This window comes from Petaurus breviceps, unplaced genomic scaffold (assembly GCF_028583685.1).
Source record: "Petaurus breviceps papuanus isolate PSGF00001 unplaced genomic scaffold, PetGlider_PUasm1.0 47, whole genome shotgun sequence".
NCBI lineage: Eukaryota > Metazoa > Chordata > Mammalia > Diprotodontia > Petauridae > Petaurus > Petaurus breviceps.
This window is the reverse complement of record NW_027186349.1, coordinates 6,483,234-6,499,568: the sequence shown is the minus strand read 5'-3', so window position 1 is coordinate 6,499,568 and position 16,335 is coordinate 6,483,234. Positions and strand designations below refer to the sequence as shown.

General features: G+C 36.0%; 1 long non-coding RNA gene across 1 annotated transcript in view; it reads right to left on the bottom strand.

The window, feature by feature from the left end:
• Positions 1–16,335, bottom strand: part of LOC138171835 (uncharacterized) — a 33,772-nt gene that overhangs the window by 16,456 nt on the left and 981 nt on the right. The gene's annotated exons all lie outside the window — the stretch shown is intronic.

Genomic DNA, 16,335 nt, shown 5'->3' with positions numbered 1-16,335 from the left:
ATTTTTGTTTGTGATGTGTGTTGAGTTCTCAGACCTTATTCGTTGGTCTGTGCTGATTTCACTGGCAGATAGTAAATTGATGATGGTGTCAGCAATGTGAATGAATGTTATTGTGGCTTTGCTAAGCTTTGTCTTCCCAGAAACAGGAACTGTGAAAAACTTGAGGCGGACTGGACACTGTGAACTTCAGTATGGAATGGGAATTGGACAAGGAACTAGATGAGGAACCGGATGAAGAGCTGTACAAGGAGCTGAAAGCTACCTGCCTTTGAATCCAGGTGGCAGTTGGGTGGATTCAGGCAGGAGCTGGGACCATGGAAGAGGAACCATGGAATCTGAGAGCCAGGCTCAAGTCAAGATGAAAAGACCTCTTCTTGGGTACCTCTTCTTGGCTGAAAAGATTATGATTTACTGTGACCTAGGAGTGACTTTTATATTTAGATGACTGAGTTAAGGACTTCTCCAATTAAGAAGAAAGAGGACTTTTTGATTGAAGAGATTAAGACAATGTGACATAGGGGTGGAGGACTTTGACCTTTGTACATTGTGTCCACTAAGGAGACAAGCCTCCTTAAGGATGACTGAATTAAAGACTTACTAAATGAAGGACTTATTAAATGAATGTTATCTTTGTTTAAAACTATGAGACTACTTTGTGAAAACCATGTGGCCATTTTAGTGATAAGTTGCTGTGGCATAACATTGTGAATGCTGTACTTTGATTTTCTGCTAATGTTTTGCCTTAATTTGTTACTAAATAAATAGTTTAATTGACTGTGTAATCAGAACCTTGAAAGCTGTTCATGGCAGCAGTCCTCTGGAAAGGTGCTAGTGCTTGGCTTTATAGTGAGGAAGTGGAAGTGTTTTGTAGAAATGACTTTCTCAAGGAGTTTAACCACTAAAAGGAGAAAGATCAGAAAAAGCTAATATGAATGATAATACCACATGAAGGTTTTAAAGGATGGGGGGATGTGGTTGTAGACAGCAGGGAAGGAAATAGTGAAAAGAAAGAGATTGAAGATAACAGAGAAAGTGGAACCTAATGGGAACAGAAGTACAGGGAAGTCTAGAGGTAATGGTACCAAAAGCATATATGGAAAATTTGACTTTGTCAAAGGGGAAAGGCCAACTTTTAAAGCTATAATAAAGAAGGAAATAGGGAGAAATGATGTCTTATCTTTAAGTAAAGTTAATTCAAGGAGTGCTTCATCAAGCAATTATTAAGTGAACGCTTCTGAGGCTAGGAATGGATTTCCTACTGGCCTACTTGGGTCTTAAAAGGGGAGTTAAATACTTCTCCCCTCATTGTACCAAGGGTCATACTGAGGGGTTCAAATTTTCTAATACTTCTGGTCATGACCTCTCACCAGTGTATTTCTACTGATTATTAGACAGACTTAATTACCTTTTAGAAAGAATATTTAGTAATCAATATATGGGGGAATCTAGTATATAAGTAACCATTTTGAAAACCTGGGGCATACTAATAAATATTCCATCTAGGGAGAGAGAGTGCATCAGAGATAATAATATTGTGGAGACTATGTAGAGTAGAGAAAATGTGTGACCAAGCAGTGAATTTGTAGCTCTTGGGTACTGGAAAATTTTTTTCTCCCTTTGTGGAATCAGGAATTTTCACTTAGATGTATATAATTTTCTTCTGGGCTCAAAGAGTTGGTTGGTATCATTTTGTACCTACTTAGTGTGCCTGCTTTGTTCTCAATGTGTCTCTTAATTCCTAATGAAGAGGCTATCAACCAGGAAATTTAGTACATCTTAAATTTCTAAGTTAACAAGATCATCGCCTAGTCAATGTGAAGGCAGAGTACAATATTTCCCCTAGGCTCATTTCCCCTATTCTTTTTTTTCTTCTATATATGTGCAAGGGTCTCTATGGTGATACTGAGCCTAGAATTTCTCCAAACTTGAGTGTTTTGTTACTTCTACATGGAACCCCTGGAAGTGTGCTCAACTTGTTTAGTTAGCCAACAGCATGAGTCCCTTTTTGCCATAGTCAAGGAAAGATCAATATAAAGCAAAGTGAACTGAAAGGCAAGCTACAAAAACTTCAGAGGATCAGATTCTTGGAAGAGAAAATTAAAATTGGTCTGACAGAGAGAAATTGGCATTTTATTCAAGGGGAACAGAATGAAGTAGAATTAAAAAGATGGATGTAGCTCCACAATGCTGAGACGAAGTTCCAAATGCAATCCTAAATATTTTCATATATAATACATCTATCTTCATTCATGAGAATAAAGAAGGGAGCCTATTCAACTAATAGTTGTGTTCTATCAAACATGAAGGATAGAGGGGTGGGGTAGCTAAATAATGCACAAAATTATATTACCTTATGGTTTAAACACCAAAGTAAAATTTACATGACTCTTGCCTATGAGCAAGTCATCTCATCTTTCCTCTCAAACCTTCCTTTGATCTTATTTGCCTCTGTTCACTCACTCTTTCTAGGTAAGTTTTTAATTAAGCTCTCCTTCCATAGGCCTTATGTTAATATTGAAACCTTCACTTATTGCAAAAGTTCATGGTCCAGATTTCTGAGGGTAAATATAAAGCTTATCATTGAACCTTATATGAGTCTCTAGCCCCTGCAACTGAATATAAATTGGCTCTCCTGGACCCTGATTTAGAGCATGTAGCAATCACAACCTGTACTACAGGACTAATTTTATTTCTGTCGTTGGAAGACCCAGACAACTTGTCACTTAATGATCTCATGTAAACTTTATCTCTGCTAGGGGCTATACAAGAAAGGCAACCAGGACTCTTTATAGATTCTTGGTGTCATCATGACATTTACAAAGAAGAAGAAATTTAATTATGGAAGCCTAGTGGTGCAGTGAGAGACCAGCAATTCAGTTGTAAAGTGATGTATGTGTCAACTATAATAATGACTATAGACATATCAAGTTCAAATTCGTGGAATATTGCAACTTTGAGTTATTGTGGAAGTTGACAAATGAGAATTATCCAAATTAAGTTCAAGATTGTAAAAATGGGTTTTCAGCAAACAGTAGCATTTTGGCCAGTGATGGGGAAGTTGGGCAGTGAATTAATAGCATTACCAAAATTGCTGCAAAGTAAATGTCTCAATCTGAATATTCTGCACCCTTCTATGGCTGTGTTTATATCCATTACCAGCTCTGGTATTGAGAGAATAAATCTTTTAATTAATAGTATTTCTCTCCCAACTTCCTTTGGTCTCTGTGGAATAAAAGGAATGCTAATGTCACCAAAGCTAGGCAATAATGTCATAGAAAACTTTAAAGTAAAATTGCCAGAAAAAAAAGTAGAATAAAGACAATATTGAATAAATTCTGAAGGGCTGACATTACTCTCTGAAACAGAAGCTTTGTTAACTTTTGAATGATTTGTGAATACATTTTAGAAGTTTAAATCTATACAGAATTGTGTGTGTGAAATGTAATTACCAATCAATGTGAATATCCACTATGATTCAAATAAAAGAAATTCAGATGAATATTTAAAATTTAATTAATAAAGTACCTATATTCTAAACTGAAATATAAATGCTAACATTCAAGAATGGTTTGAAATAATCATGCTGATTTTTAAAATAAAGACAATTTACAGGAATAGGGTTTGTTTTTTAAAGATGAAGTGATTGTGTTTGTTCATATGCAAATCAATGTGTCATAATATAGTAAAATATAAACCCATAGATTTGTACAAAAATAATTCAAGGGTGATCATCTATATAGACATTCATATAAATATTCTACTTTTATTAAACTGTTTGCCATATTTACAATATACCTACAATAGGATTTGATTTATAGGAGAAGGAAATATACTTTCATGTAAAAGGAATAGTTTTATGTAGAAGAGAAGTCATGCTTTTTTTTCCCCTATAAGACTGTTCAATTTGAGCTCTTATTTCTTCATTATCATAGAATCTTGGAGAGAGAAGAGATTGTAGGGCAAGTGCTTCTTAAGTCTTTCACCTTTCAGAGAGAGGTGATGTGGATTGACCAAGAAGACAGAGAAAGTTACTGGTAGATTTAAGATTGTCTCCCAGGGCACCAGACTTCTAATGCAATACTCTTTAAATGATATTGTAACTGGTGTATTCTTGGATATGTAGTTTTCATATTAAAATGATCTCCTCTACAAGCTTCATGAGATTTACACAAGAGAGAGTTATTGAATAGTCCATTTCTTAGGTAAGATTACTTCTCTTTACAAATATTAGTAAAGTTAAGTAGGGAATTAAAGAGATATGGCCAAAACTATAAGTTGTTCTAGACAAAAGTAAAATCAATGTATGCTTTTTGCATCCACTATTATTTGTTTTTCTATTCAGCATTGAATTGATTTGAAGTTGAGACATTCTCTATTCTGACCCCATTGTACTTTCTACGCATTTTTCCCCATGAACAGACTACATTATTGAATAAGTCTTTAAATAATTTTTTCTTTTAATGGGATTTTCTCATTAAGCATAAGCCTTTAAAGTTTTTAAACTGAATAACGTATTGGATTTCTCTGGAGAAAACTGCTATAAAATCAATCAATCATACAGTTACAAAGTTCTCCTCCAGAGAAGCCAATCTAAGTACTTTATATACTAAATTAACATAGAAATTAAGATTCACAATTACTTGAAGGGCAAATAGATTCTTGATCCCCAAAGATAAGAAAACTTATAAAGTTCTGAGTATACAACTGAAGGCTTCACTTATCTAAAGAAAACTTATAATTCATTTGATCATCATTTCTAAATTTTTTGTTAAGAATTTTTCCCCTGTTTAGTAGGCTACCAAAAAAACATTCTGTTTCCATGTATCTACAACATCTTTGAAAATTGGATATTTATTCACACAATAATTTCTTTCTCATTTTTCCCCCCTTTTTGGAGGGTAGAAGGCAGGGCAATTGGGGTTAAGTGACTTGCCCAAGGTCACATGCTAGTAAGTGTTAAGTATCTGGGCTAGTAAGTGTTAAGTATCTGAGAGGATTTGAACTCAGGTCCTCTTGATTCCAGGACTGTGCTCTATTCACTGCCTGTAATGGTGTAATGTAATGCCAAAAGAAGGCAACTTCCCAGGTTCAAAACACCAGCATAGGTGCTCTCTATTTTATTTAGTGACAAACCAAGAACAGAGAAGATCAAAACATGACATCATTCAAAATACAGCATTTACTAAGTGTGATTAAACAATCTCCAAGTACTACCCCACCCCAGGATCTTCCAATCATTCAATCAATTACAAAGTCTCTGTTCTAAATACTTCTCCACCCCTAGGCTATACCTTCATTTGGTCCACCACAAAACCCCTCTTCTCAAATGGAGATTAGTTTCCAAACATAGGTAAAGTACCTTCACTTGTCAATCACAGAGCACAATAAGGTCAAAAGTTCCCCACCCCTGGATCACAATTGAATCTACCCCAGAGTTACATCAAGTTTAAACACAGCACTTAATACCCAAATGGAGGTCTTTTCTTCATCTTGACACAAGGCAAGTTCTCAGCAATCTTAGTTCCTGGGGAGACAAGGCTTAGCAAGGCCATAAGATACATTGCCAGTCCCTTCATGAATTTATCCTCTGTCTGTAGAACAGTCCTAGAACCCCTGAACACATTAGCAAAGCCCTCTCCCAGGATTTCTGTAAACATCCAACAAGAAAATCCTTCTTCAGGGCTTCTGAACCAACAGAAAGGTTCCCAGACCCCTGCAACAACAGGACTGTCCTTCACCAGTGGACAGTATTCATTCTGTCTGCAGGACAGTCTCCAGACCCCTGCAACAACAGTACTGTCCCTCACCAGTGGACAGTATTCACTCTCTGTCTGCAGGACAGTCTCAGGCCTTCTTAACCAAATGCCAGGTTCCAGGACTTCTTCAACAGGACAGTCTTTCACCAGTGGACAAATCTGGCAAAATAACATCAAAACAGACAGACAAAGTACCAGCAAAACAGCCATGTCTCCTCAGTCCTTGGCAGCTCAGGGGACAGGTCTCAAAAGTCCAGGGCAATTCAAAGCGGCCACCAGCAATCCTCTTAGTCTCTCTCTCTCTCCACGAGGTGCTGCTTCCAAAAAAAACTTCCGCCTCTCTCTAGTGTCTCTCCAAATCTACATCACCAGCTCCTCCCAATTCAGGACTTTCTTTTCACATCAACAAGCCCATCCCACAGGTGGGATTAACAAACTCTGGGTTTTAACACAATCAATTTGAAAACCAAGCCAATACAGGGGAATCTTTAATTGCCATTACTATCACAAATGGCAAGCACAGAAGTAGTTCATACCTTGTTTAACCTATTGAATTAACATCTTGTTTCAGGTCAAGTTTCTTTTGGGCCTTGCATCAAGTCTGTTAAGAAACAGAGCATATAAACCCCACAACTCGTGAGTCCTAGAATTTGTGAATTCCTGGGGAGGAGCTAATTACCATATATAATGAGAGGCCCAGGCTGGAGACAACAGAACTGAGAAGGGAGCTATTGTGGAGGAGAAGGAAAAAACTTGTGGTATCTAGCACTCTATGTTTTCTGTTTTGTCTCTGTTAATGTTGATTTGTGACACTTTTAACAGAAGCCCTGAGACCTTACTGGAAGCCCTGAAAGAGGATTTTCTGGTTGTCTGTTAACAGAAGTACTGGAGTAGAGTTTTGGAGGTCTTGGCGCTTTAGGGATAATTTGTATTGACCTCTTGGACCTTGTTTGTGGGTCTGTGTTGATCTCTACACTGATGATTTGTATTGAATTCTCAGACATTGTTGGTGGGTCTGTGTTGATTTCACAGGCAGATAATGAATTGATGATGGTGCTAGCAATGTGCATGAATGTTCTTTTAGCTCTGTTAAGCTTTGTCTTCCCAGAAACCGGAAATGTGAAGGACTTGAGGTGGAATGGACATTATGAGCTTCAATATGGAATGGAAACTGAACAAGGAACTAGACAAGGAACTGGGAGCTATCTGCCTTTGAAACCAGGTAGCAGCTTGATAGATTTGGGTAGGAGCTGAGACCATGGAAAAGGAAACATGGAAGCTGAGGGCCAGCCTCCAGTCAAGATGAAAACATCTCTTCTTGAGTACCTGATGCTGACTGAGAAGATTATGATTTACTGTGTCCTAGGGGTGTAAAACTTACCTTTATACTTTGTATCCCTAAAGGAGGAAAGCCTCCTTAAGGATGATTGAATTAAGGACTTACTAAATGATTGAATTACTAAATGGATGTATTTTCTTTAAAACTATGTGACCAGCAGATACAGACACAGGCCTGGAAGAGGCCTGATGAACTGAGAGGGCAAGTCGTCCCACCAATTACAAGGGCCACTACCAGGTGTATCACCAAAGGGCTGGGACTGGAAAGAGCAAGGTAAGAACCAAATGCAGGGGCCCCTGTCCTGGACAGCTAATACCCCTGGGGCTACCACTTCATAGCCCAGAAATAAAAAAAAAAGCCCCTATCAGGACCTCCAAAGACCAGAATGACATAGGGAACATTGCCTGCTCCAGCACCACTCTGACCCCACCCCCCCACCCCTGAAAACATAGTAACTATTGCCCTAGGGCAAAACCCTCTATAGTAAAGGCTTAGGATCCCTAGAGAAAGGGCATGGCTAGAGCCCTGCCTCAAAATGGGTAGAAAGCAGACTACAAAGACTCTGGAGTCCTAGTATCCTCAGAGGGAGGAACCAAACTCAGAGGGAGACAATATGGACTCCACACACACAGCTGAAACATCAACAGGGAATGGGTCCCAAGCACAGAAAGCTCTCCTAGATGAGATCAACAGGAACTTTGAAAACGAAATGAGCGAGATAGAAGACAGAATGAATAAATCTCTCAAAACCAAAATTGCAGAATTAGAAAAACATTAAAATGAAGAAAACATCTCTCTAAAAAGAAAAGTGTATGATATGGAAAAGGAGCTCCAAAAATTAACCAAGGAAAATGATTTGCCAAAAACTGGAAACAACCAAATTGAAACAAATAACTCTATGAGGAACCAAGAATGAGTCAAGCAAAACAACAAGAATGAAAAATTAGAAAAAAAGGTAAAATACCTCATAGGAAAAATAACTGACCTGGAAAACAGATCCAGGAGAGACAATCTGAGAATCATAGGCCTACAAGAAAATCATGATGAAAAAATAATCCTGGACAACATTCTCCAAGAGCTCATTAAGGAAAATTGCCCTGAAATACTAGAACCTGAGGGTAAAAGAGAAATCGAGAGAATCGACCGTCAGACACCTGCTGAAAGAGATCTCAAATTAAAAAGTCCTCAAAATGCTGTGGCCAAATCAAGAACTACCAGGTAAAAGAGAAAATACTTCAAGTGTTCAGAAAGAAACAATTCAAATATCGAGGAACCACAGTGAGGATCACACAGGATTTTGCAGCCTCTACATTGAAAGATCAGAGGGCAGTAGAATTCAATTTTCTGCAAGGCAAAAGAGCTTCGGTTACAACCAAGGATCAAATACCCAGTGAGACTGAGAATATTCTCCCAGGCAAAGAGATGGTCATTCAACAATATAACTGCGTTCTAAACCTTCCTGATGAAAAATCCAGAACTCAATGGAAAATTCAATCTCCAATTATGAGATGAAAGAGCGACATAGAAAGGTAAACAAGGAAAACGCACACACACAATGCTATTTGACAAGAGCAAACTGGTTATAGACAAGTAGAGGGTATGAGTACAAAATACACAAAATGACAATAAAAAAATCTTATTAAGGGCTACAAAGGGACTGCAATGGAAGAAGAGGAATGAATGAAGTGGAAAAGGATAAATTATGCCACAAAAAGACGCATAAAAACAGTATAGCAGAGGAAAAGAAGGGAGGGAGATGAGAATCATATGAACTTTTCCCTCATTGGTTCTGGTGCAAAGAGGGAATAACAACCAGTAAATCATAGGATTCTATGGAGAAGAAACACAAAAAGTATCATTTTAGAGGGAAAGAGGGGAGGGAGAGGAGTTTTGCATGAGATTTGTTCCTGTCACTCTTGGTGTGAAAAAGAAATAACATACTTCATTAAGTATAAAAATAACCTACAGGCAGTAGGAGGGGAAAGGGATATGAAATGGGGGGGGGTGGTTAGTAGGGAGGGAAGAAGTAAGGGGACTGGGGAGGAAAGGAGGGGAGCTGATAAGGGAATACTGAGGGAGGTGGTGGTCAAAAGGAAAACTATTAAGGGGGGGAAGGGAGAGATATAAGCATTAACAGGGTAGGGAATAAGATGGAGGGAAAGAAACAGATAACAATCATAACTGTAAATGTGAATGGAATGAACTCTCCCATAAAACAGAGATGGATAGCAGAATGGATTAGAAATCATAATCCTACAATATGCTGTTTACAAGAAAGGCATCTTAAACAGAGGGATACACACAGGGTAAGGTAAAAGGCTCGAGTAAAATATGTCATGCCTCAGCTAAAGTAAAAAAAAAAAAGCAGGGGTAACAATCCTTATTTCATATAAAGCAAAAGCAAAAATTGACCTAATTAAAAGTGATAAGGAAGGAAACTATATGCTGTTAAAAGGCACCACTGATAATGAAGCAATATCATTACTCAACATATATGCACCAAGTGGTATAGCATCCAGATTCCTAGAGGAGAAGGTAAAGGAATTAGAGGAAGAAATAGATTGCAAAACTATACTAGTGGGAGACCTTAAACTCTCCCTATCTGAACTTGATAAATCCAACCTCAAAATAAACAAGAAAGAAGTTAAGAAGATGAACAGGATTTTAGAGAGGATAGGTATGATAGATCTCTGGAGAAAACTGAATGGGGATAAAAAGGAATATACTTTCTTCTCAGCAGTTCATGGCACATACTCAAAAACTGACCATGTTCTAGGGCATAAAAAACTCACAATTCTATGCAGTAAGGCAGAAATATTAAATGTATCCTTCTGAGATCATGATGCAATAAAAATTATATGCAATAAAGGGCCATAGAAAGACAGACTAAAAATTAATTGGAAATTAAAGAATGAGTGGGTCAAACAAGAAATTATAGAAACAATCAGTAATTGCATTCAAGAGAATGATAATAATGAGACAACCTACCAAAATTTATGGGATGCATTAAAGGTAGTTCTTAGGGGAAATTTTATATCCCTGAGTGCATACATGATTAAATTAGAGAAAAGGGAGGTCAACGAATCGGGCATGCAATTTAAAAAACCTAGAAAAAGAAGAAATTCAAATCCCCAATTAAAGACTAAATTAGAAATATTGAAAACCAAAGGAGAGATTAATAAAATTGAAATTAAGAAAACTATTGAATTAATAAATAAAACCAGGAGCTGGTTTTATGAAAAAAAAACAACAACAAAATTGATAGACCCTTAGCCAATATGATAAAAAAAGAAAGAAGAACACCAAAGTATGAGTATCAAATATGAAAAGGGTGAATCTACCTCCAATGAAGAGGAAATCAAAACAATAATTAGGAATTATTTTTCCCAATTGTGTGCACATAAATTTGTCCATCTTAGGGAAATGGATGAATATTTACAAAAATACAAGTTGCCCAGATTAACTGAAGAGGAAGTAAGTTACTTAAATTACTCCATCTCAGAAAAAGAAATTGAACAATCCATCAGTCAACTCCTGTAGCAGCAAGCACCCCAGCATCCCCAGGGTGGCTGCTCACACAGGTTCTTGGATCTGCTTTGATAAAGGAAAGCAACTCAAAATGGGTTAACAAGCTTACTTTAATCAGTCAAACATATATCGTTTACCTTGTTCAGGGTGAAAAGGTCAGCACCCTGAACTTCAAAGTATACAGGCAGAATTATCAAGACAAAAACAGATCAAGTAGACAGATTTCCAAACTGTGCAACCATTACATCCATACCCAATCAACATCTGGGTTTCAACATCTGGGTTTTTCAAAGCCGGGGGGCTCTGGGACAACAGCTTCCCAGAATCCACATCAAATCACAGAACACTTCTCAAGTGATCCCCAAAATAAAATTACACATCAGGGCTTATATAGCCTTCTCCTGGCTCAGAGAATGTAACAACCTTATTGACTCACTGGCCAATCAAGAAGTATCTACTGAAAAACAAGCTTCCCACCCCAGGCTCCAGGTGCACTTTAGCCTAGGGGCAGGGAAGATCTTCAAATTTACATCCCCATTACAACTCCCTAGGAAAAAATCTCCAGGGCCAGATGGATTTACTAGTGAATTCTATCAAACATTTAAAGAAAAACTGATTCCAATACTCTATGAAACTATTTGGGGAAATTAGTGAAGAAGTGCTACAAAATTCTTTTTATGACACAAATATGGTACTGATACCTAAATCAGGAAGAGATAAAACAGAGAAAGAAAATTATAGAACAATCTCCCTCATGAATATAGACGCAAAAATTTTAAATAAAATATTAGCAAAAAGACTACAGCAACATACCTGAAGTATAATATACTTTGATCATGTAGGATTTATTCCAGGAATGCAAGGATGGTTTAATATTAGGAAAACCATCAGTATAATTGATCATATCCACAATAAAACTAGCAGAAACCACATGATCATCTCAATTGATGCAGAAAAGGCTTTTGACAAAATACAACATCCATTCCTATTAAAAACATTAGAAAGTATAGGAATAGCCTTCCTTAAAATAATATGTAGCATCTATTTAAAGCCATCAGCAGGTATTATATGTAATGGGGAGAAGCTAGAAGCATTTCCCATGAGATCAAGGCAGAAACAAGAGTGTCCACTATCACCCCTCTTATTCAATCTGCTGGGAAAACTGGAATATAGTATGGCAGAAACTGGGCATAGACCATTATCTAACACCATGTGCCAAAATCATGTCTAAATGGGTGCATTATCTAGGTATAAAGGTTGATACTGTAAGCAGTCTTGGAAAACAAAGAATAGTTTACCTGTCATATTTGTGGAGAGGGAAAGACTTTATGACTAAACAAGAATTAGAGAACATTATAAAATTTAAAATGGATAATTTTGACTACATGAATTTCAAAAGCTTTGGTACAAACAAAGCAAATGTGACCAAGATTAATAGAGAGGTGGGAAATTGGGAAAGAATCTTTACAACCTATGTCTCTGACAGAGGACTCATTTCTTAAATATACAGAGATTTGGGTCAAATTTATTAGAATACAAGTCATTCCCCAATTGATAAATAGTCAAAGCATATGAACAGGCAGTTTTCAAAGAAAGGAATTAAAGCTATCTCTAAGCACATGAAGAAATGCTCTAAATCAGTATTGTTTAGAGAAATGCAAATCAGAACAACTCTGAGGTACCAGATTTCACCAGTCAGATTGGCTAAGGTGACAAAACAGGAAAATGACAAATGCTGGAGAGGATGTGGGCAAATTGGAACGCTGATGTATTGCGGGTGGAGTTGTGAACTGATCCAGCCTTTCTGGAGAGCAATCTGGAATTATGCCCAAAGGGCTATAAATAATTTCATATTCTTTGACCCAGCAATAACACTCCTAGTGTATTCCAAAGAGATCATAGAAGTGGGAGGAAGACCCATACATACAAAAATGTTTATAGCAGCTCTTTTTGTGGTAGCAAAGAATTGGCAATTAAGTGGGTGCCCATCAATTGGGGAATGGCTGAACAAATTGTGATATATGCATGTTATGCAATACTATTGTGCTACTGTAAGAAACGAGGAGCAGATGGACGTCATATTTACCTAGAGAGGCTTATAGAAACTGATGCTGAGTGAGAAGAGTAGATCCAGGAGAAATTTGTACACAATTACAGACACAACATGTGTGTGAGGACCAACTTTGATTGACTGGACTCTTCTCAACAATGCATTGACATAAGTCAATCCCAAAAGACTCATGATGGAGAGAAATGTGTGCATCCAGAGAAAGAACTAAAAAGAACTGATTTTATATCCAGATGGAAGCAAAATACCTGTTCTTTTTCCTTTTCTTGTTTGGTCTTATGTCCTCTTTACCATTTTTCATTCCATCTGATACAATCTGTATAACCTGACTAATGTATAATGTGAAAGTATTTACAGATCCTATATGACTATATGCCACCATGGGGGGGTGGAAAGGGAAGGGGACAAAATGTGGAACTCAAGGAATTGTGGAATTGAATCTTGTAAACTAAAAGTAAACAAACAAATTAATTTTAAAAAAATTAAAAAACCTATGTGACCACTATGTTGAAAACTATGTGGCAACTCTAGTGATAATTTATTATGTCATTGTGAATACAGTACCTTGATTTCTGTGAATGATTTACTCTAATGCACTGCTGAATAGAAAATTCACTATACTGTGCAATCAGAACCTTGAACCTGTTCACAGCAGCGCTTGTGCTTGGCTTTATACTGCACCACCCAGCCACCCCAACAATTTCTTTTTCAAGGAAAACATGATACTTGAAGTTTCTGAAAAGAAACAAGTAATAAATTCCTCTTTTTAGTGATGTGGACATAGCAAATTATTTTTAAAAGAAGAACTTACATTTTCCTTAACAACTTACCTAGTCACACAATAAGCATATCTGAGTAGGCTAAATGAAACCCTAAGGGCCTGAAAGCGAGGTTTCAAAGAGTAATAATTTTCAATTCAATTTGTGTATCACAGTTTTAAAATATATCAAAAATCCCACAATAAATCACTTTATTGTGTTATAGAATGGATTTGGCTCTCCAATAAGTAAAATCCCACCCTTTCCATAAACTTTATATATTATTTATGTCTCTCCATCTTTTATTTTTCTTCAACCAAGTGCATGATCATCAAAGGCAGAGATTTTTTTGGGGGGGTTTTATTTTTTCACCCTCTATCTGCCTCTGACACATGGGTAAGGATTTTAAGCTTTAATTGCTCTCAGACAATTCTCTTAGAGTTTTTAATCCAATTCTTAGACTTTAAACTACATTAAGGAAGGGAGGACAATTACCCTAATATCAAGAAAAAAATGTCATATATGGATGTAAAATCTAATTAACATATTTTAAATTTTAAATAAATTTTATATGTGGAAATATATAACATCCCTCTTTACCATAACATTCAAAGTCTTCTTTGAATAAGTTGTCACAGAAGGGAACAATTCCAATGAATACTTTGCTTTCTGCTGGTGACCACTTGGAGTTTAGATGAAAGATACAAAGCTAATTTCATCTATCTCTATAAGAAATCAAATAAATGTTTTGGACAATGTTCACACTAATGAAAAAAGCAAGAACAAACCTCAAGATGGTGAAGTGGGAATTAGTGGAGCTGACACAGTATGACTGATTCCATTTAGGGAGATCAAACAAAGTGTTCACAGATGCCTCATTATATGCAGAGACTGCAAGAAGTATGTAGGAACCAATTAGAGGCCAAGTCAGAAGCGTTTTTGAAGAAAAGAAACTTTACTTCTTCAGAATTCACTGAGAGATCTATTTTAGCCTATGTATAAGTTAGTTTAAATTATAGTTACTAAGTCCACCAGGGGAATCTATGCTTTTCTCAATTTGAACCCATTATGGGGAAAACAATGAAACCCCAGTAGTGATACTGACCCAAGGTCATTACTGTTGATTGGATGAGTATTCAAGTGATTCATTTTTATTAGATTGGGGAATTAGAATTAGTCTAGTTAAAAGAAATAAAATCATATTCTTATGATAGACTTTTGTAACTAATAGTATAAAATGTATGTGCATGTATTTAAAGGTATATATTTATGTATATATACATACATATCTATATGTATAGACATATAGATATGTGTGCATCTATTTATATCTGTACCTCTATACATACATACATACATGTATATATTCCCATGTATGCATAAGTGTGTATGTGTGTACTCTTTGGGAATAGTGTTTTAGATTTTGAGTTTTTCCCTCCCTGCCAGTATTCAATCTAATGATTTATTGTGAATTTTTCAAAAATATTATGCAAATGATACCATATGATCTAGTTGAAAACTAAACAAAAAAAATGTTGTCAGCCAGGATGTTAGTTTATCATCCTGATGATGTGTAAGGTAGTCTGATATAGTAGATACAGTTTGGTTTTGTGACTAGGAAAATGTAGGATGGAACCACACTTCAGAAATTTAGCTACAAGTTGTATGACCCTGGTTAATACCACTTAAATTTCCTCAGCCTTATTTTGTATTAATAAAATGGAGCGTTAATAATTGTAGCATTTAATACACAGGTTTGTGTAAGCACCAAATAAACCCATTTTGCAAACATTAAGGTGATACAAATTTACAAACATTAAGGTAATATAAATTTGAAGACATTGCAAACATTAAGGTGATACATAAACATCACTTTATCAATTATATCCTCACCACATCCTGATTGTAAGACCCAATAAACTATTTTGTTTTACTTTTTCTATCTATCTATCCACCCATCCAATTTTTCAGTTAGTTAGTTATTCATTACTTTATTTTGCTTTTCACTAGGCTTAGTGAAATTCCAATAGACTTGGAGGAATTACATTAAGGTGCATTAAAACTATTTTTAAGTTAATGTAGAACTGATATATTATCTTTGGCTAAGAGGAATAACCTATGAAAAGGTGATTTCAAGATTATTTACTGATTTTAAGAGTAGCAATACAAAAACCTACATAGTTGCAATGAGAACATGGAGAGAAGGGGAACAGAGAAAAAACAGTTTTTCATTTCATTATTATTGTTATTATTATTACTTATTGTTGTTGTTATTTTACAATGCCTAGAGAACCAAAGCCAGTCAGAAAGAATTGGCTTCAAGTTCTGCCTCTGAAACATATGCAGGCTATTTGACCCTGGACAAGTCACCTAATTTCTCAGTGTCTAAATGATGACTAAGACTATAAATTACAAAGGAAATGCCAACTTGAATTGGGAAAGTAAGTTTCCTCACCAGGGAATTCCCTATACAAATTAAATCACACATTCAGTCAGTCACCAATCTACTATTTATAAAGACCCAAGTCATACTTCCAAAATCCCATTCATGCATAAAAAGAGATTATAAGTACAATATTTTAAAAAGTAAACATGTCATTGCTAAAATTAATTATAAATAAGCATGGCAAGATCTTAACATTGAATACATAGAAATGGGTTTGAAGTTCATCTATTTTTTGCTTGATTTTAAAAAAATGACATAGATGTTTCATACCAATGCAGTGATTAATGCTGACAAGACATATTTCAATTAAAAAAAAACACAAACAAACTAGAAGCATCATTCTTCAGCAATTATGGCCTAAAATTAGTCTTGGGATTCTTAGAAATTTGGCATTTGAGTTTCAGGCTCAAAAATCAATTTTCTTGACTCTGAAATGTTAT